The sequence below is a fragment of the Chelonia mydas genome, chromosome 24, assembly GCF_015237465.2.
Source record: "Chelonia mydas isolate rCheMyd1 chromosome 24, rCheMyd1.pri.v2, whole genome shotgun sequence".
In the NCBI taxonomy this organism is placed as follows: domain Eukaryota; kingdom Metazoa; phylum Chordata; order Testudines; family Cheloniidae; genus Chelonia; species Chelonia mydas.
The window spans coordinates 8,071,528-8,083,156 of record NC_051264.2 but is presented as its reverse complement, the minus strand read 5'-3'; the positions used below and the strand labels follow the sequence as shown (position 1 = coordinate 8,083,156).

The 11,629-nt window shown below is 56.4% G+C and overlaps 1 protein-coding gene across 1 annotated transcript in view; it reads left to right on the top strand.

Moving 5' to 3' along the window:
- Positions 1 to 258: 258 nt before the first annotated feature.
- Positions 259 to 11,629, top strand: part of CDC42SE1 (CDC42 small effector 1) — a 55,186-nt gene continuing 43,815 nt past the window's right edge. Inside the window, exon 1 of the mRNA XM_007068106.4 lies at positions 259 to 415. The gene's annotated coding sequence lies outside the window, so the exon portion shown is untranslated. The remainder of the gene's footprint in view (positions 416 to 11,629) is intronic.

Below are 11,629 nucleotides of genomic sequence, written 5' to 3'. Positions count from 1 at the left end.
CTAGTCCAACCCCCTGCTCAAAGCAGGACCGATCCCCAATGAAATCATCCCAGCCAGGGCTTTAAAGTGGCTAGATCCAGTGTGTTCCCCTCATCTGGCCAGGAGCTCGGACAGCTGAGAGTTAATGTGGCCAGCACGAAGGGAAAAGCGGCCGGGCTCTTCTGACATCCTCTCCAGGCTTGTGCAATGCCTGCCGGTGGCCAGGGTCGGTGCTGTGCCTCCGGAGAGCGCCTATTTAAGAAACAGTGTGTTGAAACCCGAGCATTTCCTTGCTCCTCTCTAGCCAAACCACACCTCGGGCAAGGGTTGAAGTTCCCAAGGAAAGTTTCCTCCTCCTTACCGGGCACAGAGAGCCGGGCCGGGGGGGAAAGCCCTGGAGAAAGCACCGCTGGGATCGGGCTGCGAGGGGGGGAAGGTAAGGAGATGACTTGATTTTTTTTTGTTATTTAAATAGAATCTACGCCCTGGTTAATTTCACCCTGGGTTAATTTCACGCTGTGTCCTGGCAGCCGCAGCCCCGTGCGTGGGAGACCCGGCACAAGGCGGCGGGGGGTGTTTAGTGGCTCAGACAAGGGGCTTCTTCGCCTTCGCTAAGGCACCAGCCTGGCTTGATTCCTTTCCCCAGGGCTGGGGAAGGAGAGAGTGTTTGAAAGCAACATGGCTCTGCCACGCTTCGCTCAGTTCACAGGCGGTTCTCCCCCCCCCCCCTCCGCCTGTTACTTTCTCTGAAGTGAAACCCGATTGCACCTTCAGGAGCTCTCAAAAAAAATTCCAGAGTCTGGCTTGAAAGCGTCCCATTGATTCAGATTCGAACTGGGACTTGTGGGAAAGCCCCCCGCCCTTTCCTGTAACTGGGGGGGGGGGGGGGGTGTTTTTTAAGCAGGAAGGTGAAATGCTTTTCCAGGGCTTAAAATATTGAAAACCTGCAACAGAAAAGGGGGAGGGGGGGGTGGATGGGGCCGGAAGTTTCCTCTCTTTTCATACATGTGTTTGAATTTAAGCCGGAGAGGCCGGGAGTTCAAATAACTCTGTCTCCTCTCCCAGTGAATAATGGGGCAGGGTGACGAGGAGCAAAGGGCTGCAGGCTCTGACTTGCAAACCCCTGAGCGACTGGCTGGCAGGGTGGAGGGCCTGGTGCTGTAGCGTGTCTCCTTTGCTGATGAAAGGGGAAAGTTTAACCCTTTCTCCTCGAGCCAGCCCTTACTCCTGGAGAGAGTGAGGGGTTCGCAGGGTCGCGCCCTGGCTCTGGGCGGCGTGTTCCTGATGGTGAAACTGGTGACTTCGATCCGAACGGGTAGGGGACGGGGACTGCACCTTTCCCTCTCGCCTTTGTGTGCCTTTGGGTCTTTGCTGGTTATGCAGCAATTGGCCCTGTTATGGGAACGTGGAGCTGGAGCAGTTTGTTCCCCCCAATAGTGTGACCCCCCCCCCCCACGAGCTGTGACCCTGACATGAGGTCAGGCTCAAGCCCAGGACCTCTGTGGCAGGGGCCAAAATGTCAATAACGTCAAGCCTTTTGGGGAACCTTCCCGCCCCAGTGATCCCTTTGCTGTGCTGATTCAGTGGTGAGTAAGAAACCGGAGACTCACTGAGACCGCATCAGAGCCCTGATTATATCTAGACAATTGCTTCACGTGGAACCCCCCACAGAGTCCAGGACAGTGGGGCACTCCGGCCCTGGCAGGATCCCATGCCTGTGACGTGCTGCCTGCCGCTGCAGGATTTCTCAACATGAAAGCGGCCAGACTGGGGGCTGCAAGAGTGTGTGTGTGTGTGTGAGTGTGTGTGTGAGGCTGTCTGGCCTGCTAAGCTGAGAACCGGATGGTTCCCTTGCCTTCCAAAGGGCTTTAGGAACAAGCGGGCCCAGTCGTGCTGTCTATGGAAGCAAGATTGGGTCCCCAGAACCTTTCCTTGTCAGCAAAGCATGGTTTGCAAATCCCCCACGGGGGAAACCTACCGCCCCAGCCCCCATCTCGGCAGAAGCTGTGCCCGATTCTGGCCTCGTTCGGTGGGGATGCACTGCTGGTAACGAGGACAGAATCTAGCCCGTGGGAAGAGTCAGACCTGTCCAGTCTCCGTCCCTTGGAGGGGAAACTCCCTTAGTGTGGATTAGTTGTAAGGCCTTTGCTTTTCTTAAACAGTCTCTCTTGTGATGAAGGATTGACTGATAGATTTTTGGTGTGTTTGAATGAGACGCTTGAGATCATGGGAACAGTTCCCCAGGGGTCATGGTGGGTTCTCCATCATCACTGGCGATTTTGAAATCCTAGAAGATTACAGTTGGAAGGGACCTCAGGAGGTCACCTAGTCCAACCCCCTGCTCAAAGCAGGACCAACACCAACTAAATCATCCCAGCCAGGGCTTTGTCAAGCCGGGCCTTAAGAACTTCTAAGGAAGGAGATTCCACCACCTCCCTAGGTAACGCATTCCAGTGCTTCACCACCCTCCTAGTGAAAAAGTTTTTCCTAATATCCAACCTAGACCTCTTCAAGCTGCCTCTTCTGAAAGAGATGCTCTAGCTGAAACAGGAATGATTTTGCGTAGGTTCTCTGGACTGTGCTTTGCAGGAGATGAGATGAGGTGATCACCGTGCATCCCATCTGATTTTACAATTGTGGATCTATGAAGAAACTCCTCTGGTCAGCACGGTTACAACCCTGCAGAATAAACACCGTGACTCACTGCCTTTGGGCATGTTTGCGACTCTCACAGCCTCCCAAGGACTTAACGGGGAAATTAAACTGTGTTGCATTTTTCAGGAGCAGGGTTTAATTTTGCTACCCCTGTGTGGCCTGTTGGGCACCCATTGTTCCACACAGTAGCAAAGAAGGATCTTGATTAAATACCCAACATCTCTTGTTGCCTCTGCTGTTCCCAGCAGGAGAAGTGCTGAAATGCTACGCAAAAGGCTCGTTCTCACAGTATTCTTGGCTGGGGGTGGACGCGTGTTTGAAATCTTTCCATCCCTAGCCTGGTTTTTCAAACCCACATGGGTGCAGCTTCAGTTCTCAGCTGTGGTTATGCAAAGCTCCAATGTCAAAGGGCTAGATCCGCAGCTGGGGTAAAGCCGCGTCGGTAGAGCAAGGTCGATTTATCCCAGCTGGGCTAAAGAGGATAGGCAGGTATCCGAGCCCAACTTGGTCCTTCAGTACTTAGCTGAATATCTTATGGTTTGCCCATCTCTTTAAAAGCCAGGGCTAGATCCCTGACTGGAATAAACCCTCATTGCTCCGTTGACTTTAGTGAGGCAAAACTAATTTACACCAGCTGAGGATTTGGCTCATTGGCTTCTGGAGAGAGAGGCTGCATGTGTTTGCCTTAGCAGTGAGCCCAGACCTAGCTGTGGGATCCAGGCACCACTTGACTTTTAGGGGCACCTGGCTATGAATTTCCTATCTGGCTGTGATCACTATGGTGAACTAAGCCAAAACAGAAGATCCAATCACCCCTGATTTGGGACAAGTTTGCCTCCATTTTGGTACTAAATAATATTTGATTTGTGTTCCCATAGCACCTAGGAGCCCTGGTCACGGATCAGGACCCCCTGGTGCCAGGGGCAGTACAAATACAGAACGAAAAGATGGTCTCTGGGCTCCCCTTGTGCTGGGCGCTGCACAGACACAGTGAGAGAGAGAGAGTCCTTACCCTGAAGAGTGCCTGGTCTAATAGACGAAGGACGGGAGGGGAAACAGTGGCAGAGGGTATGTCCACACCACAATCAAAGATCCGCAGCCCAGCAGCGGCTGGCTCGGGTCCGCTGGCTCAGGGGGCCAATAATTGCAGTGTAGATGCTCAGGTTGAGCTCTGAGAGCCTGTGAGGGGGAGTTTGTCAGAAACCAGGCTCCTGCCCAAGCCCAAATGTCTCCACTGCCGTTTTTGGCCCCGCAGCCTGAGCCGACTCGGGCCCCGAGGCTTGGTGCCGCGGGTTTTTCATTGCGGTGGAGACGTACCCAGAGAGCTTTGCACTGGATAATGCTAGGGCAATGGAGCAGCCCGATCGCAGAACCCAGATCTCTTGAGTCCCAATGCCATTAGGCCAGGATTATAAAGGCCAAACAAGGGGCGTGAAGGGGAATGATTGGCCCGGAGCAGAGGTGACCGGAATATGACCACAAGGCCTGCATGCAGCTGGCTGGCTTTCTTGTGAAGGGTGCTTAGACTCTGAGGAGATCAGGGGAAGGAAGGGATGGCGCGTCCCATCTCATCGCCTTTCCTGCCAGCGGCACGGGGACGTCCCAGGTGTGGCTCGCCGCCAGGCCGTGCTGCTGGAACGCTGCTGCCCCGGAGTAGCCACTCAAAACTGGACTAATGCACGAGGCATCAAGGCCGGGAGGGCTCGCTCTCATGCTGAGGGCAGAAAAGAGGCCCAGCCCTGCTCAGCAATTAGTCTGGGGCCGAAGCGTGGGATGGTGACGGGTCAGAGGGAGCCCGACCGGAAGCGGTACTGCCTGGCTAGTCCAGTGCGCCCCGCAGAGGGTTAATGGAATTTAGCCGAGCTCTGCAAATGCCAGCGGCTGGGCCAGGGCACAATGAGCCTTTGGCAGGCTGAGGAATGCTCTGTCTTTAGGGCTGAGCAGATTTTCCGCTCACAAGAGCGGGCCGGGGAGGGGGGGAATCTTCTCTGTGGACTGTTGATTTCTTCTCATTCAGCAGTTGCTGGAGGAACAGTCTCAGTCATTTAGCAGAGCGGGCGGGGAGCACCATGGGTGGGTTTCAGAGAAGCATTTGCACCCCCTTCTCCCAGGCTGAGAGTGAGAGAATGGTGTGGGGGATCCGGGGACGACAGATAGCTTTGCAGTAGGAAGCCTCAGTCAATGGTCCAGCCCCCAATGCGCTAGGCACTGTACAGAGACCAAGCAAAGAGACAGTCCCTGCAAACTCAACATGGATTATCAGGGCGTACTTTCCTGGACGTGACTTCTGTCTCCACGCTGCCTGACACAGCACAGACCCCAGAGGCCCAATTCTCTTTTCACCCCTGCGTCAACCAGGGGTGACTCCAGTGTTGTGAGACCCGAATCAGGCTCCCAAAGAGGAAGATGAGGTGCAAAGAAAATACACACAAAGCTGGAACACACACTAACGCGTGACAAACGGGGGGCTGGGTCCTCGGCTGGTGGAAATCAGCATCGCTCTATCAGGAGATACAGCAAAGAGCAGAGCTGTGCTGATTTCCACCAGCTGAGGATCCGGTCCAGGAAAGCTAAAGCCCTTGGTAACGGGCAACCTCGTTCTCCTCCATTGTAGCCTCTGATCTCGCCCTGAACGCAGGGTGAGCCGGGCCCTGCTGCCGCAGCTCAGATGTCCCCTCAGAACTCCTGCCGCTGCTACCCGTGGTTCAGAATCGCCTCCCGTGCGTCTCAAACCCTCCCATGCGTCTCACTGCAGCTAACCAACCCCCTCTCTGCTCCTTCTGCCCTTCAGCAGAGCTTTCTCCTCTGCACCTGCTGCCCTGTATCCTGCTTCGCTCCCATCCCCTGCTCGCTTCCCTCTTTGCCCTCTTCTTTATCCCTTTCCACCATCCCTCTGCTGTGGGAGCAAGGACCTTCTGCTTCGCAGCACCTGCTGTTTGGAGCAGCCCCTGTCACTCTCCACCTCCGATTCCCCAGCGGATGTGAATCCGTGTTCCTCCGTTGACGTCAGCAGAGCGGCCCTGATTTGCACCAGCTGGGGGTCTGGCCCAGCGGAGCTGAATCGTGAATTGTGTTGGCGGCTTGGAGCCGGCGTTTCCAAGGCAGATGGAATTTGTGAGCATCCTTGTCAGCGGCCGCCCAGTTGAAGAGTTCCCTGGGTCTGAGTGTAGCCGTGGCCCTGCCGGGGGGGAACAGAGCGGCCGTTTGTGATGGGGCTGGCCGGGTCCGTGTGGCAGCTCCGTGCACGGACCGGTCGCCCCGGGGGCAGGCGGCTGGCACGCAGCTACGTTCTAAACCAGTTTGTGTGTTTCGGGGGGGGGGGAAGGGGGGATTTTTTTTTTTCTTCTTTCTATTCATTTTTGTTCTGGTTCCGTGACCGGCTAACATAAAAACTGCTTCTGCAGATGCCTCTCTTCCCCTCACCCACTCACGCTGGAAGCCGAGCAGAGGGGTCTGCCCATGGTGACTTCCTGGCACGTAGGAATTTTGGGCTACGAGGTTTGGCCCGGGGCTGCGGCTGGGCGGCTTCTCGATCAGTTCAGCGGCTGTACACCAGGGTTGCTCCCCAGTAGGGTAGCCTCTTTGCGCGGGCGTGAGCGGTTCTGCAGGGGGTGGAAGAACCGTTCACCTCCTTCATGGCTCTTTGTCCTTTGAGAGCTGCCTCCCCACCAGCCCAGCGCTGAGGACCCTGGCGTTGCAAACCGAGCTTGCTCTTACCGCTGTGGATCATCCCATGGGCCATGGCACATCTCTCGCTGCTGTGCCAGTGGGGTGGAAATCGACTTGGTCTAGTGACCACGGGACAGGACTCCTGGGTTCTGCTGCTGACTAGTGACGCACCCTGTGGCGCCTCAGTTTCCCTCCCTGTAAAGTGGAGAGGTGAAAATCCCTCCTCCGCTGTGGGTTTGAAGTGCAGGTCGAAGGCGCTACAGAAGTTCACGGTATTATTGTCTGTCTTGTCACATGTGTCTTCTTGCACCTCCTCCTTATCTGATCTGTAGACAACCTGGAATAGGGACCCCATGTCTCAGTGAAACCACAGGACATCTCCTTTTCCCCTCCTCCCCACCAGCTGATCTAGGTACAGAGGAGACGCTTGCGATTTTTCACTAGGCTGCGGTAGTGAAAGCAGGGAACTAAATTTATAACGGCCCCGGAAAGAGAAGGCTGGTCTGGGGTTGGGGGAGGTGAACGGAGGCTATAAATATCTACACAGAACAATACGGATAGGAATTGCTCAGTCTCCGATGAGATGAGGGGGGAACAAGGAGGAATGGCCTGGAGCTAAAGCGAGAGGCCTCGTCTGGATAGGTCTTTGTGCAGCGGAGGTCCGGTGGGGGGCCAGAGCTTGGAGTTCCTGGACTAGTATGTCTGGGGGAAGAGTCCTCTCAGCCCTGCCATGTGGCTTTACTTCTCCTGCCTTTCCCCTGGGCCTGACAGCCTGAGTTTGCCTCTGCAACACCATCCAAAGGTCAACAATGTGGCCTAGTGGTTAGGCTTGGGGGGGGGCGGTCTCAGGAGTCCTGGGTTCTGTTCCTGGCTCTGACCTGCCGTGTGACCTAGCCACCGCCCCTCTCTGTGCCTCAGTTTCCCCTCCCATCCTTTAGCTGACTGGTCTATTTAGACTGTAAGCTCTTTGGGGCAGGGACAGTCCCTGCCCCAATGTGCAGTGCCTGGCCCAGATCAGGGCTGGCGTTTCTCGGGGCTACTGTTATAAATCAATGTGTTGTTGCCAGGCCCGTCTAGCTCCATGCCGAGGCCCTGTCTGTGTTACACACACCGCCATGTTGTCGGGGATGGAGTAGCTATGCGGCTCTGCTTTCTGCCGATGCCAGGCAGCGTTCCGGTTTGTAGTGTGGATCTGGTCATGCTGCAGGTCCAGTCTGCACAACGAGCCTGGATTACTACAACAGCCATGAGAGCTACAGTAGGGTGAGCCGAAGAGAGTGAATCGATCCAAATTCTCTGCCTTAGTCCCACCTGGAAGGAAAATTAGGACTAAGGGTTTGTCTACATGGGGAAATTAATTTGGATTAAGGAGGGGTGTAAATTTAAAGAGGATTAACTATGCCACATTAAACCCCTGTGTGAACACCCTCAAAAATTAAGAGTGGCCTTAATTCGGTTGATCTTAATCCACTTCCAAAATGAATTAAATAAAGCTGTCTTAATGCAGTTTAGATTCTGAATCACAGCATCTGCAGAGGGACCAAATGTGATTTTTAACTAATCCGCTTCAAATTCCCACCTTCAGTTAATTAGGGTTAACTTTCCTGAATGTCCCTGTGTAAACAAGCCCTTATTCCAGAACAAAGTGCGTCCACACAGGGAGTTAATCAGGAATAAATCCATCTGTAGACAAGCCCTAAATTAGCATGAAACTAACATGCCTGGTGCACGTTTGAATCTCGCGACCAGAGACTCTCACCAGTGAGCACCAAACCCCCACAGACGCTAGTCCAGGAGGCCACTAGAAGTATCCCTGGCACACGGATCTAGTAGCCCAGCTGTCTTGGCACGGTTGGCCCCAGGGCAGTCACACCCATTGGCACTGCCCTCACCCGCCTCCTGCCGTTCGTGTCGGACCAGCCCTGCAGTTGCTAGACGACAGCAGCCGCTAAATAAAATAGCGCATTGCGCAAGTCGAGGGCTGCGCCACACCCCGCCCTGCCCCTGTTCTCTGCTCGCCGGGCTGCCCGATGGGATGGCACCGGGGTTACTGGGTCAGCGGGTTGGGCTGGCATCAGGCTTCGCAGTTGGCAGCGCTGGGCTGTAGGGAAAGGCCCTGGAATGAGTGCATGGCATGGGCTCTTTTCCTTTTCTTGAAGCGATGCTGGCAGGCTGGGGTCTGGGGGTTTGGACTCGGGCCCGGGTAATGCAGCGGAGACGCAGGTTGGGATCCAGGGTTCAACAATTCCTAACCTGGGGTTACAGATGAGTGTAGACCTTCAAGCCCTAGGTTACCAAACCCAGGGGCTGCTAACTCGGGTTCTACTCACCTTGGGCTTGCATCGCAGCGTAGACAGACCCTGAGTGGCCGTGCCAAAGGTGCAGAACGGACTCACGCTCCCCGCCCACAGCTAGGTCAGCCTTATTGCCCCCCTGCAGGGCTAGCAGGGGCAAATGAGACAGCTCTAGCCCTGATGGGAGGAGACTGCTGGTCTCATTGAAATCACTGTGCGCTGCTCCACTTGTGACTTTGGCCCAGGGCAGATACGCGGTGTAGGAAGGAGCCATTTAATCATTGACCCTGGGCCTAGTTCTCTGCCTTCCTCTGGTGTGAACTGGGAGTCAGCAGAGGACCAGCCCAGATCAGAAAGCACCTCTTCGTCCCCCCCCAGCCCCCCCAGTTGCACATGGGGCAGGATTGGCACCAGGGTGCGGGGGAGGCAGGATTCTGCAGAGTCATGCGGGTGGTCAGTCTCGCTGGTCGGTGTCTTTCCCCTTTTCCATTTGTGAATGGAGAACGGGGGCGAAATCCTGAACCGCTGACAAAGGAGCATGAGTCACAGAGGCCCTGGCTGGGTATCTGACCCCCGGCCTGGGGATGTGCGTGGAAGGGAGGGCGGCGGTTCCCTCAGGCACGCTCTGCTGCAACTGACCCCCCACTGCAGCGGGCCCAGACCACCCAATCCGCTGGGCCACTTCAGAGTTGGATCCAGGGCCCCGTCTCCTCTCACCTACAGGGCTCTAATGCCATCGCGGGCCGTGGAGTTACGCCCCACTGACCGCAGCGGGAAGGAGAGGCAAATCGGGCCCCGAGCTGGTTTTTTACCCGCAGGCCGTGCACCCTGTTGCTTGCAAAGTGAATTCCGTGCTGGCGAAAGGGGTGAGCAGGCAACCTGTGATGCAGACGTTCCTGGTTCGGCAGGGAGACGGGGTAACAGAGTCTAAGGGCCGCTCTAGCCTGTTCTGGTCTCCTTGCTCCACGGAGCACCTGTCCCAGACTCTCCGATGCAGGTCAGTATCCTCGCCGCTTTGCAGGGAAAGGGTCTGCCGAGAAGCCAGCAGCAGAGCCGGGGACAGAACCCCAGAGGCCTGATTCCCACTGCCCTGCTCTGACCACTCAGCACCCTAAGCCCAGGTCTGCGGGACCCGGGCTTGTGGTGTCCATGCTGCTCTGCGCAGACCTTCCGATGGGGGCTGTGGCTTGAGCCGCATCCACGCGGCAGAGGGATTGGACCCAAGTCACAGCAGGACTCTGGTGCTGACCCACCCCCTCAGCAGGGCCTAGGACCCAAGTCCTGAGTGCTGATCCGAGACAGGCTGGTTTGTTGGTGGACAGAAGCAGGGGCCTTGGGCTCAGACCTGAATCAGAGACCAGGCTTAGCGTGCAGTGTAGACAGACCAGAAGTGACACTCCCCTCCCAGGGCCAGGGGTCAAGACTTCTCTTTGTGTGCTCTAACCACTAGACCCCACTCCCCTCCCAGAGCCAGGGATAAAACCCAGGAGTCCTGGTGCCGAAGCCCCCACTCTAACGCGCTGGGTTGCAACCAGAGGCCAGTGTGAACGTCTTCGTATTGACCCCCTTCCTGCAAAACGGACTAGCTGAGCCCAGTGCGTTCGGCCAGGACATCGAATTGCATCTGAATTAGTGACATTCTGCACATAATGTTACAGAGCCAGACTCTCTGCCAGCACCAATGCGCTGATGTCAAGGGAGAGAATTTGGCCCCTTTCTGAACCGTCAGTGCCTGGCATTCAATGGAGTCGAACAGCCCCAGGCCTGATCCTGCTCTCAGTGGGGTAAATCGGGAGCCACTCCACTGAAACAGACAGATTTATACCGGCACCAAAGCTGCACAGACGGGAGAGGAATAGGCCCAGCAGGTAGAATTCCCAGCAGTGACATGTCCCCCAGCCTTTCCCCGAGTGCTATATAACCCCCCAGCCAGCCTGCTCTGGTCCACGAGCTAGGATCTCGCTGCGCAGTCTCTCTTCCCCTCTGCTACCTAACCCCTGGGTGCTGATCCCTTCGGCCAGCTGAAATAGCAGCCGGGTTTACGCCCGGGTAAGTGAAAGGAGAAATGAGCCCCATGAGTCTAGGCTCAAGGGACCTGAGTCATCGGCTCTCCTCCCTGCCGCCCACAGTGTTCCTTCAAGGAAATGGCGCTCAGCCAGGGCGCCTCTCTGCTCCGCTGTTGTGCCAGGATTGCCTCTGTCTGTGGGCCGACGTGGGTGGGGACGGGGCGCTCTGAGCGTGGAGCAGGGGCTGGGGTCTGGGGCAGATTGGGGGAGGAGGGGTCGTTGGCCAGAGAGTTCTCGGTGTGGGGCTTACAACGAGCGTCTGGGCCAAATCCAGAGCTCCCCTGGCATGCGCAGGGCGACTCGGGCCAGTCTGACCCTCCCCGAGGGCTGGGAGCGGACGGGGTTGGAGAAGGGGGGGCAGCCAATGCAAATCTTCCATTAAGGCAAGTCCCTGTGGCCGTGCATGCCCCTGGCTGGAGGCACGCGGGCTGCGGAGCGAGGCCTTGGCATGTGGATCGCTCTATCCCAGTCCCTCTGGGCGGGCCAAGGTGCCCTCCGGGCCCCCAGTGGGAGCTGCCCATCCTCCCACTTCACTCCCTAGCGCTTGGAGCCGTGGAGAAGGCACAGATCTGCCTTTCCCCCACCTGCCCCAGACCAGGTACCAAGCCATGTGCTCGAAGCCCGGCCTCAAACCGGGAGCCAGCTCTAGGATTGTTGTGTGAGGTGGGATCCCAAAGCTGTTGGCTAGATACCACAAGAAGGGGCACAAAGGGAGAGAGAAGTCAGCCCAACACGCGGTGGAAGTGTTGTCCAGTGGCTAGAACACTGGATTGGGAAGCAGAAGAGTGGTCAGAGAGGCAGGATGGCCCAGGGACTCTGCCACAGACTCCCTCCGTGACCTTGGGCAAGTCACTCAGTCTCTCTGTGCCTTGGTTCCCCCAATGGGGATAGTAGCCTTGTCCTGCCTTACATGAGAATAAATATATTACAGACTGTGTGAGGTGCTCAATACAACGGTGAGGGGGT